This window comes from Rhipicephalus sanguineus, chromosome 3, assembly GCF_013339695.2.
Source record: "Rhipicephalus sanguineus isolate Rsan-2018 chromosome 3, BIME_Rsan_1.4, whole genome shotgun sequence".
Taxonomy (NCBI): Eukaryota; Metazoa; Arthropoda; class Arachnida; order Ixodida; family Ixodidae; genus Rhipicephalus; species Rhipicephalus sanguineus.
Window position 1 is genome coordinate 90,657,881 of NC_051178.1, and position 11,519 is coordinate 90,669,399.

Here is an 11,519-nt window from a genome sequence, read left to right on the forward strand (position 1 = left end):
TGATGGACATAATTTGCGCACAGACATACACGTTGCCTTGCCAAACACGGCACGTGGCATAGGCACAGAAATGGCAAAACTGTTAGGTATGCGAAAGTTTTGCAAACGTTAAAGTGAGCGCCGATGACCCCACTGTTTCAAGTTGACTTACGCCACTTATCCATACCACTTGGCGTACTGAGAAAGGAAGCTGTGTAGCAGAAACACTTGATAGAGGCCCAGATATCAATCGAGATGAGTATTTCAGAAAATGTATTTCTATGCCCCATGTGGCCTTCCAGTTCTTGGTAGGCCCCGGCATAAAACACTTTGGTGTTAAAACTTGGAGGATGCGTAAGCTTCACCTTTAAGAATGTAACGTGATAGCGTTATCGGACACCGTTCGCATGGCGTTCTCACTGGCTTGTCATGCTCCGCTTGTCGGCGGACACCTCAACCTTGCAGTGAGGGCAGCAATGTCTGTGGGCGTCGCAAACTCTGCAAGGGCGACTACAGCAAATACTGTTGCACAATGCCCATTGCGCTATAATTCACTATTTTGCGAAGGAGCGAAGTACCAAGTACGTGACTCTAAGGCGATATGCACACTCATGTAGGACACTCTGTTCCTGCTGTTGCTGATTACTTTTATGAATAATGTTATGAATAATGGCTAAGTCCATTTGCAATGCGTGGGAAGCCTTAAACCGATCACTCAATCGGCATTTCACTAGCGGTGCCCCCCCCCCCCTGCGCTTGCGCTCTTCTGCCCTTCTGCGATGCAATATTGTATGTGCCAAAGCCGCTCCTCTTCCGACATAGCGCCTCTACAGGTTTAACTTTTTTTCTTTTTTGTTTTTGCGAAGCAGTTTGAAGTAGTGGCGTCGCTCTGCGGTAGCATACTTGACTGCCACGCAGAAAGCCTAGGTTCCATTCCCACGTCAGGTAACTAAAACTTTTTCATGGTACCCTTGCTTTGCGTGGACGCCCTTCACGACACCGATTCCACAGATGGGTCATGTACGATTGCGTGTGAAATGTTTGGTATATGCAAACGAGGCGGTCTTTTTTGCCGGGATTTTCATACAAAACGCGCATATCACAAATTATTAAAATATAATTACCCTATAAGGTGAGAAAGATGACAGCGTTAGTGCTAAAAGTCTTAAAGTCTTGAAGCAACACACGCACTAAACGCCATCTCGTCGTGAGCAAGATTAGGGCAACGGACAGACTGTCGTTCGTGATAAGCATAGTCACATGAAACCCGCAAAAAGCAAAGACAATCCGCAAAAACTTTAAGTGGCATTAGAAGGTTTATTTTCAAGTTTGCCTACTCATAAATTAGCATACTGCGTTACGTCTGTGGTTACGAAATGAGGCTCTTACGCCTCTATTACAGCCAGTGGCATTGACAAACACTTTCATTTATTTATATTTAGGTCAATATATCTTACAATCCCCATGAGGAGCATTGAGGGAGTGGGGCATCATGGAAGAAATGACAAGAAGAAAACATGCATAAATCATATTTCACACAAACCGCCTAACGTTGACGGCAGAACAATCGCAGTCGCTGCTCAATCGCTGAGAGCACTACACACGTAATGTGGAACTGAGGGTTCGGTGCTCACTACTCTAACTTAATTATTCAGTCTAGTTTTCTTGTAGTTTGCGGTTTCTGCGCAACACTTAAGAGATAATGGTAAGTTCCCTTCCCCTTTTCTAATGTCTGTCTCCGTTGACCGCTCCATCTTGTCAGTGTCGCTACATGCGACTTACTAATTTACTACATCGTAAAAAATGCGTCACAAAAGCAATAAAGCATTTTCCAGCTTTATTTTAAATGCGAAGCATTTCTTAGCGAACCTCTGGCATTTTGAGCGTTTCTATCTACGTATCTATCTATCTATCTAGCCGCCTACGTCTGGGTGCTCTCATGATCGCCTCCTTAAGTTGGTGTAGACCAAAATTTGCATGGGAGGGTAAGAGGATTCGAAGAATATGATTGCCAGGTCATGACATGAATAACGTTAAAATCCTGTCGCGTACGTCGTCAAACCCTTTCCGCTAGACACGTGTGGCACATACCCGTTTACCACGGGCCGCGGTGTATGGGTATGCGCCACAGGTGATTGACAGTTTACATCTACCGAGGAACGGCAAGAACATAAATTGGTAACTGAAATGCTAAAGCGTTAAGGAAAACAAAGATCGGCAGCATTGACTCAACGAATAGAAAGAATGAAAATTAGGATCCCAGCAGGAATCGAACCCAAGCATTCTGCGTGGCAACCAGGTATTCTACCACTGAGCCACGCCAGGTCTATAAACTGGTTTGGAAAAACAGCCTACGCAGGCGTAATATCGGCGCAACGTCAATTGTGGTTGTGGTGCTGGCTATCTAATTTTACAAGAAATCAATAAACACTACATGATACTCCTACGATGTGTACTCCTACAATACAGGCGTCATATCAGATTAACGGCTGTACTTCCTGTGTTGGCTCCGCTTTTATAGCAGTCTAATAAACATCACGCTTGTGCTCCTATGAATTATCAAGCTATATTGAAGCATTGCTCGACCCCGGAGGAATACATTAACGAAAGTTACATATGATATCCACATCACCGCACCGTAAAATGCACTTCGTCCACCAGAACGACGCAGTGTCCTCTTCATTTCTTACGAGGCTGGGCGATGGCCTCATGCTGACCGAGGATGATGCCAGATTGATTGGCAACCGCTTTGTAGACTAGGCTACGTAGGCCACATACGCCCAGGTAGTCTACGAATACGACCAACACCATTCACTGATGTTGGTCTACGTAGCACTATCCAGGCCTACCAGCCTCGATGGCCTATACCTCACCAACGCGAAGGGTGGCTTCAGATTCCGACATGTCGCCGGCTCTATCGACTCACAGTTTGTCGACGAAATGACCGAGGCATCCACGAATTCCAACAGCTCTACTATACCACATACTTCGCTACACATGGACCCCTCGTCACCACGATCACGACCGGATAATATAACAGGTCATGACCAGCTGCTGGTGCTCACTGATCACGGTGATGATGCCCTTGTTCAAGAACTGTCAAGAACTTCTTGCACACATGCACACGGGTTCGTTAAACGTGCGTGCGTTCTCGGGACACGTATAAGCACTACATATCAGCTTACCGCTTATGGTGTTGGTAATACCCAGGTTACCATTGTCAGCGTTTCCCAACCGTAAACAACTGGTTATATAACACATAGGCGGCTCTTCAACATATATATGCGTGCGTATAAAATTTATACAAATCTTTAGCGTCATTTTGTAGCGTGTCGCTCAGCAAAAAGAGTTACGCCACAGTCACCTACCCGCCGCATGCTTCGCATAACATCGACTCCCACTGTACGTGGGATCTGCCGAATTTTTTTTTTGTTAAGTTGCCCTTTCAATCAATTACGCTTTGCCTACTACTCCACTATGCCTTCACAAGGGCAAGCATTAGATGAACAGTGACGTATGCAGCAGCGGCCCTCGTTTGTCCTACAAACACATTGTAAATATTTAATTGACAATCAAGTGAATGGAAGCTCCTGAAGCTACGCTAAATACACAAGATGCTAAAATGAAGATAGCACATGCCACTACTCTCACAGAAGGAATAATAAAACAAAATTATTGAAAAGCGCAACTTGGACGTACGCAGGGAGCTAATAATTTTTCTTCCAAGTGATCTAAAATTACTTCCGCTTAAAATAGGCAAAAAACGTAACAAAACATCATTTTGAAAACAATATGCTCCGATCGTTACCATATATTCTGTTAAAATTATTTTGACTTGAAGAAATAAATGATGAAATAATGGCACGATCTATATGTAGCTATACAGGCCACAGAATTAGATGGAAGAAAACCATGGCTAGGAGGGACCTCACCTTTTCTGAAAAGAACGTCGTTGGCCGTGTGTAAAAGAGTGCAGCGGTACCAAGCAGTAAGCAACATGGCCAGCAGTCCGGAAGTCTGAGGAGCGCTTTCGGGTATTTTGTACCACGAAGCAGGAATCGCGCTATCACTAACAGGAAGCCGATCCCACGCAAATACACGAGGGAAAACTGAACTTGGCCTTGTCTAATATATTTGTAGCCCGATAGAAAAGTCAACGAAAACAGCCCATGTCTCTTTTCTCTAACACCTCAAACAAAACAGGATAAAGAAAATTATCGCATGATAAATGTTCTCTGCGACGTCATTTTTCTCTATCGAAGACATCCTTATGAAACTTCTCCCCGTAACGAGAGTTTTCTCCGAGCAATGCTCCAGATCATCAAACACACATTGAAAATTTGTCGACGAGATATACGTTGAAAGTGTCGATAAAAAAAAAAAAAAGATGCGATGCGACTTCCGAAAAAAAAAAAAAACATCATGTCTGCTATGATTTGAATAACGCTTGTCCTGTGCCCTTCTTTTAGTGGCAAATCAGCTTAGAGTCTCGCATGCTGGCGTATCATGTCATCGTCACGGTCCATCATGAACGGGTATATGCGCCACAAAAATTGGCTAAATCCCACTACTCGCCACCGGTCCATACTACAGTCTAAACTCGCGATAACAAAATCTCGAGGGAACGAAATTCTCACCGCAACGAAGTATTTTCGGAGCACCAGCGAACGCCCATAGGAGTCAATGCATCTAGTAACTCGCGACTACGAAATATATTCATACCGCAGTCCCTCATTAACGAAGTTTTTGAAACACCAGTGCGCAAACAATCTACGCTCGCAACATTTACCACATTCAAAAACTGCTGAAATACATTCATGCTACACTTAAATTGTTCAACACTATCGCTACAGCGCACTTGAGAAGCAGCCGCCATCGTTTACAAAAAAAAAACATAAAGCTGGCGACAATGATGATGACGATGGCTTGCCGAAACACCTGCTCGTTATCGCGGACTACGTAGCCAAATCCACATTCCTCATGGAGTTTCGTTCATTGGCTTGGCTCTGTGCTTGGCTTTGTCGGCTTTGCGCGCACATGGTCGCGTGTGTGGAGCCATTTGTGGAGCGTTTGCTTGGACGCTTGGTGCAACGTGAACTGTGTGTTGCGATTGCTTCGTCAGACTTCGCTGCCTGCGAATATGCCGCCTCCAACGACAAAGCGGAAGTTCATCACGCTGGAAGATAACGCTGCAATCATCAGTGAGGTGAAAAAGGGCAGGAAAAAATGGACATCGCCGAAGAATTCGGCGTTGCGCGCAGCTCGCTGTCCACGGTTCTGCGCTGATCCGCGCTGATCCAGCGGAACCGAAAGAAGGTTCGCCTGTAGGCGCACTTGATGACGGTACTGGTGACAGCGCAGTGCCGCCGTCACTGACCAGTGCATGGGGCGAACTTTGTGCCGTAAACGAGATTCGCGATCGAGAGGCATCTAACTGCTTCATGGTAAGGCCCGCCAAAGCAAACTTACTGACTTTTGGAAATGAAATCTTTTTTTTTTTAAATTCCATGTCCTCTCTGCTGCACTCTCGGGCCAACGAAATTTCCGCAAGAGCGAAATTTTGTACTTTCGCCGCCGATTTCGATAGCGCGGGTTTCACATGTATGCATATTATGAGTTAAAGCTTCATCCTTACTGCCCCCAAAATTTGTTTGGCTTATCAGGTGTGTATTGTGGTTTTCGATACTGTGGTGCTATTTCCAGGAAGTATCCTGAGAAATATTAGCAAGTGAGAATGGCCTGTTGTTCCTCGTAATCGTGTATACGAAAGCAACCTTGGTCAGCTTTGCTTTATTTGCCGCAGCACACTAGAGACTTGAGGCGCATTCACGCTAATGACTATAGAACGCCGCGGAATGCGAATGGGTCTGCCTCTCTCCCTGGTAATGAGCGTGGTCATGGGAGAACTCACGACCACCCCGCCCCGGGTGCCAGGTAATGGTAAGATGGAGCGTACAGCATACCTCGCACATACGCCTGTGCGTTGCAACGCTGCAGACTTTGTCGTAGAGCAATCCCACAAGGACAATGGGAACCTTCGAATATACTGGCGCTTCGCGCCGGTATATTCAAAGGTTCCGAGTGTCCTTGTGCGCTCTCCAGCCTAAACCTTCCAGAAAACTTCATGATTAGATTTAAATGGAATGAAGACTGAGTTTAAGAAGGGAAAGTAGAAAACGTTTGCAGCACGAAGCCACAAGGAAATCCATACGGATTTCTCAGAAATAAAGCCCCGGACCAGGACGAATTTTTCGGCAACTAGAGGCTTTATTTCTGAGAATCCGATGGATTTCCTTGTGGCTTCGTGCTGCAAACGGGTGGTTGTCTACTTTCCCTTTCTTAACCCTTCCGCCACCTTGCGGGATTCCGCAGAACTGATTTGCAATACGAAGACTGAGTTTATTTAATGGTCGTTGTGATATATTGGCTGCGGCTTTCTCTTTCTCATACTTTATTTATTTCCTGGCTTTTCGTTTTGTAAACTATAAAGTTATGTGTATTTTATTTGTTCTCCGATTTTGTTTTTTACTTTTTATTTCGTCTGCAATTGGGACATCGCACATCCGCGTAACTACGTGAAATATTCTATATTGAAAAAGTCTATTTGAATTGTGTTGAAATGGGTAAAAGCTACTGTGCAGATAAGAAAGACGCCATTGACTCACTAACTTCGGCGTACACAAAACAAGACGTGAATTAGCAATGCTAAAGGGAACAGAAAAATTTGTGAATGAACCATACTAAACAGCGATTCACATCACAGACTAGAACATTTCGTCAATTAAACCTTACGAGAACGAAACTCTTAGGTTAATATTCTACTTAAGGAGAAAACAGTTTCTCTAAAACATGTTGGCATGAATATTTTAAGGACTTTTTCAGGTTGCGTTGGCGTCCAGAACATGCTGAGGTTTCTGCCACCGTTTAAAAGAAATATTTTGCATTATGTACATAAACCAAGAACACGTGCTTCGTGTTTGATTAGGGAGGAAGGAAAGAGGGAGGTTAATGAGAAAGACTTCCGGTTGGCTACCACCCACTAGGCGATTGCGGAAGGGCAATAGAAAGATGAGAGGGAAGAGGGAAGAGGAGAAGGAAAAGAGAGAGAGGCAGTGAAGACGACGGGTTTGTGCGAACGCCTTTGACTCGTGCTGCAGTCCTGCACACTGCAGCATTTGATTATGAGGAGTAATAACCTCATGTTCCTTCCTAAGAAATAGTAGTCGTGCTGGTGATTGTTAATACTACGTGCTGACGCTCAGAAGATAACGTGAGAATAAAGGTTTGCACTAAATTAAAGACCAAGGTACTCTACAGTGCACACGGTATGTGTAGTAATGGGGCATAATGGTGAAATCCCTTGTTTGAGACTGATAAAGGAGCGTTGTTAGGAATATGGCGCTGAGCTTCCACGTGCTGGGTGCTCAGAAGATAACACAATAAGAGCTTAACAAAGAGCTCACTGGAGTGCACGATAAGGACAAGAGTGCATAGCAATTGTAAATGGCAATGCAAGCAATAAAATGAAGGTATTGCAAAACGCAGTAGTGATAATTTCTAATCGAGGAATTCAGAAGAGAGTGCGACAGTACGGGAAGCAGAAATACAGATAACAATTCCTCAATTTTCAAAAGTTGTCAGCTTCAAGGAGTTGTTATTAGCGGCACTCTAGCCTTGTTACAGTCATACCCTAGGCTATCCAGTAAGTGCATCTGGTTAACTGGTTTGATATCATGGCAACCATTGCGGCAAATAAAAAAAATGCGGAAAGTTTCCACTATCGCACAAAGCTGACACAGTGCTGGCATCCTCAATAGGCTAACGCCATTTGCTGCTAAAAATGGTTGTTGCCAGGTTTTGATAATTAAGGTGGTTTGTTGTAAGTAGGTTTGCTATGTTGTAAAGGTTTGGTGTTGTAAGTAGGCTTTCCTGTGTTGTAAGTAGGTTTTGTGTTGTAGTGTATTATCTTGAGGCGCATCGTCGCTGTGCCAAGCTTAGTGACTGAGCGCACTTCCCGCATTTTTTTTAAATTAATGAACCTGGAATCAGTATCATCTCATACCATTCGTCATCTTCATCGGAGCACCTTGCAGCACCGGGTGAGAGACCTTCGTAGCCATGAAATGTTTCGACCGATTCTTCTTCTATGTGTACATGCATAGCGTAGCTCGCACTAAAGGCGAAATGCAAAAGAGCAGTAGAGCTGATGGGCACCTATGTAGTCCTGGCTTTTGCTGTTTTGCCAAGTTCAGCCAATTTTCTTTCTTTCTTCTCTCTGTTTTTGCTATGCTTTTTAAATTTCTTAGCGAACTTCTGCGACTTTGAGCGTATCTATCTATCTATCTATCTATCTATCTATCTATCTATCTATCTATCTATCTATCTATCTATCTATCTATCTATCTATCTATCTATCTATCTATCTATCTATCTATCTATCTATCTATCTATCTATCTAGCCGCCTACGACTTTGTGCTCTCCTGGCCGTTTCATTAATCGGATGTATACCAAAATTGGTGTGTCATAACATGCCTTATTACGAACATAAATGACAGGTCATATCATGAAAATCATGACACGCATGTCATGAACAGCATGATTTACATTCCACGACCTTAGGCTCTTACGGCCGTTTCGTTAATTTCATGTGCACCAAAATGGTACAACGTGAAGAGAATTCAGGACGAACATAATGACTGGTCCTAATTTGCAAATCATGACGCGCATGTCATGTACAGCATGATTTACATGACATGGTCTCTGGGCGCTCGCGGCCGTATAAATGAAAGGAGATATACGAAAACTGGTATGACGAGACATTTCTGTATGACGAACATAACTGACACGTGGTAACATGAAAATCATGATATGCCTGTCATGTACGACATGATTTACATGTCATGCTCATGGCGCACTCGTGGCCGTTTCGGTTGCTTGATATCCACCAAAACTGGTATTATGCTATGTCACTCTATGAAGAACATGAATAAAAGGTGCTGGCATGAAAACTATGACATCTATGACATGTATGTCATGATTTACATGGCTCGCTCATGTGCACTTGCGGCTGTTTCGCTTGCATGATATACACCAAAATTGCTATTTGCGCGACACGACCGTATGACGAACGTAAAGGAGAGGTGGTAACATGAAAATCATGACACGCGAGTCATGTACAACGTACCTGATTTACATGCCACGCTCATGGTGCGCTAGCGGCCGTTTCAGTAGATTGATATACACCAAAATTGGTATTGCGCGAAGTGACTGTATGAAGAACATGAATAACAGTTTGGTAAGATGAAAACCATGATATGCATGTCATGTATGTCATGATTTGCATGCCACGCTCATGATGCATTCGCGGTCGCTTCGCTAGCTTGATGTACACCAAAATTGGTATTGCGCGCAGCGCCTGTATGACGAACGTAAATGAGACATGGTAACATGAAAATCGTGACATGCATGACATGTACGACATGATTTACATGTCATGGTCATGGCGCATTCGTGGCCGTTTCGCTTGCATGATATACACCAAATTTGTATTGCGCGACGCGACTGCATGACGAACGTAAATGAGAGGTGGTAACATGGAAACATGACATGCAGGTCATGTACGACATGATTTGCAAGCCACACTCATGATACATTCGCGGCCGTTTTTCTAGCTTGATATATACCAAAATTGGTTTGCGCTACGCGACTGTATGACGAACATGAATAACAGGTGGTAACATGAAAACCGTGATATAATGTCATGTATGTCATGATTTACATGCCGCGCTCATGGTGCATTCGCGGCCGTTTCGCTAGCTTGATATACACCAAAATTGGTATTGCGCGAAACTGTTGCGAACGTAAATAAAGGTGTTAACATGAAAATCATGACATGCATGTCATGATGGCATGATTTACATGCACTCGTGGTGTCACGGCCATTTCGATCGTTTGATATACACCAAAATTGATATGCGCGATGTGACTGTATGACGAAAATAAATGAGTGTTCTTCACATGAATCATGTTATGCATGTCATGTATGGTATGATTTACATGCCACTGTCATGGTGTGCTTCCGGCCGTTTTGTTAACTGGATGTATACGAAAATGTATGGCACGCACGAGTGCGTGATGAACATAAGCGACAGGTCATGCATTGTATGTACTAGAATATCCGTTTCATTGGCATGGTGTGCACTGTTGTGCATGCATGCGTGCATGCATGCGATTTGGTTAGATGCCATGGCATGAATGATTTCATTTGGCTCAAAGAGAAGCAAGGCGATGTTGCAGCTTTTGCTGGCTGCTTCGCATTACATCGATTCCCACATGCGTAGGATCGGCCGAATTTTTTTTCTTAACTTTATGCCTATTTATTTCTCTCTCTATAGCTCTCTCTTTCTTGCTCTTTCTGTCTTTCTTCCTCTTTCATCCCTTTCTTGCTCTCCATCTCTCACTCTATTTCGTTCTCTCTCTTTTGTTGATCTTCTCTTTCGCTTTTTCTTTCTCGTTATGCATTTCTTTCTTTCTATTTATCTTTTTCCCATTCTTTCTTGCGCGATACTTTACTCTCTCGTCTCCTCCTTTCCCTCCGCTTAGCCATCACATCTTTCTTTCACATGCTCACTTAGCTTTCCCACTCCCTTGCTACGCTATACCATACAAGGCCATGCTATGATCTGCTAGCGTGCCTGGATAGCCGTGTAGTGTACATAGGCAAAAAAGAAAGAAAAGAAAAAAGCCTGGATAGCCGAGTGGTCAGGTCGCCCGCCTTCGGATCGAGGGTAGGCGGGTTCGAATTCCGCCTCGTGAAGAATTTTTGTCGGCAGGAATTTCTCTCTTTCTCTTGCTTTAAATTTGTTTCTTTCTGTATCTCTGCCTCTTTCTCTCTTTCTTTCTTTCTGTCTCTCTATCTGTACTCGTTCTCTCCCCCAGCAAGGTGACTACAGGCCACGCCGGAGAAATCGACGCACGTGTTCTGGGAGCAAAGTAGAAGATGACAAAGCGGACGAAAAGAGCGCGTGCCGGTTGATGATCATGATAGTTTTCGGTCAGGACAGGCATTTTACGCCGAGCTAGAAAAGCTTCGCTGCTAAAAATATATTTACCTATTGTCTTACAATCAGCTTGCACTTTTATCATCAGCACTCGGAGCGTCATTATTAATGAACACAGAAATTATTGCATTATTTTTATACTCTGGTAAATGTTCAGCGATCATGATCGTACGGTCATTTAAATATAGATGTATACACTTTTACATCTAACGTCAAAGCGCATTCCTCATTCCCTTGATGAACTTGAGCACAATTATGAATTAGCATTGAAGAATTTTACATAGATGTATTTAAGATGAAAAGTGTCCCAGCACTGTGCAACAAACCACCGGCCGTCATGTAGGTTTCATGGTGCAGACCTTCTGTATTCAATTCAATGCGTGGTTCCAAAAATAAATGTCTCGCGAGGAAGGGAGGCATCGATTCTCGCGAAGGAGGAATATGTCTTCGAAAAACTTGCTTGCGTTATTGTGCTCTTA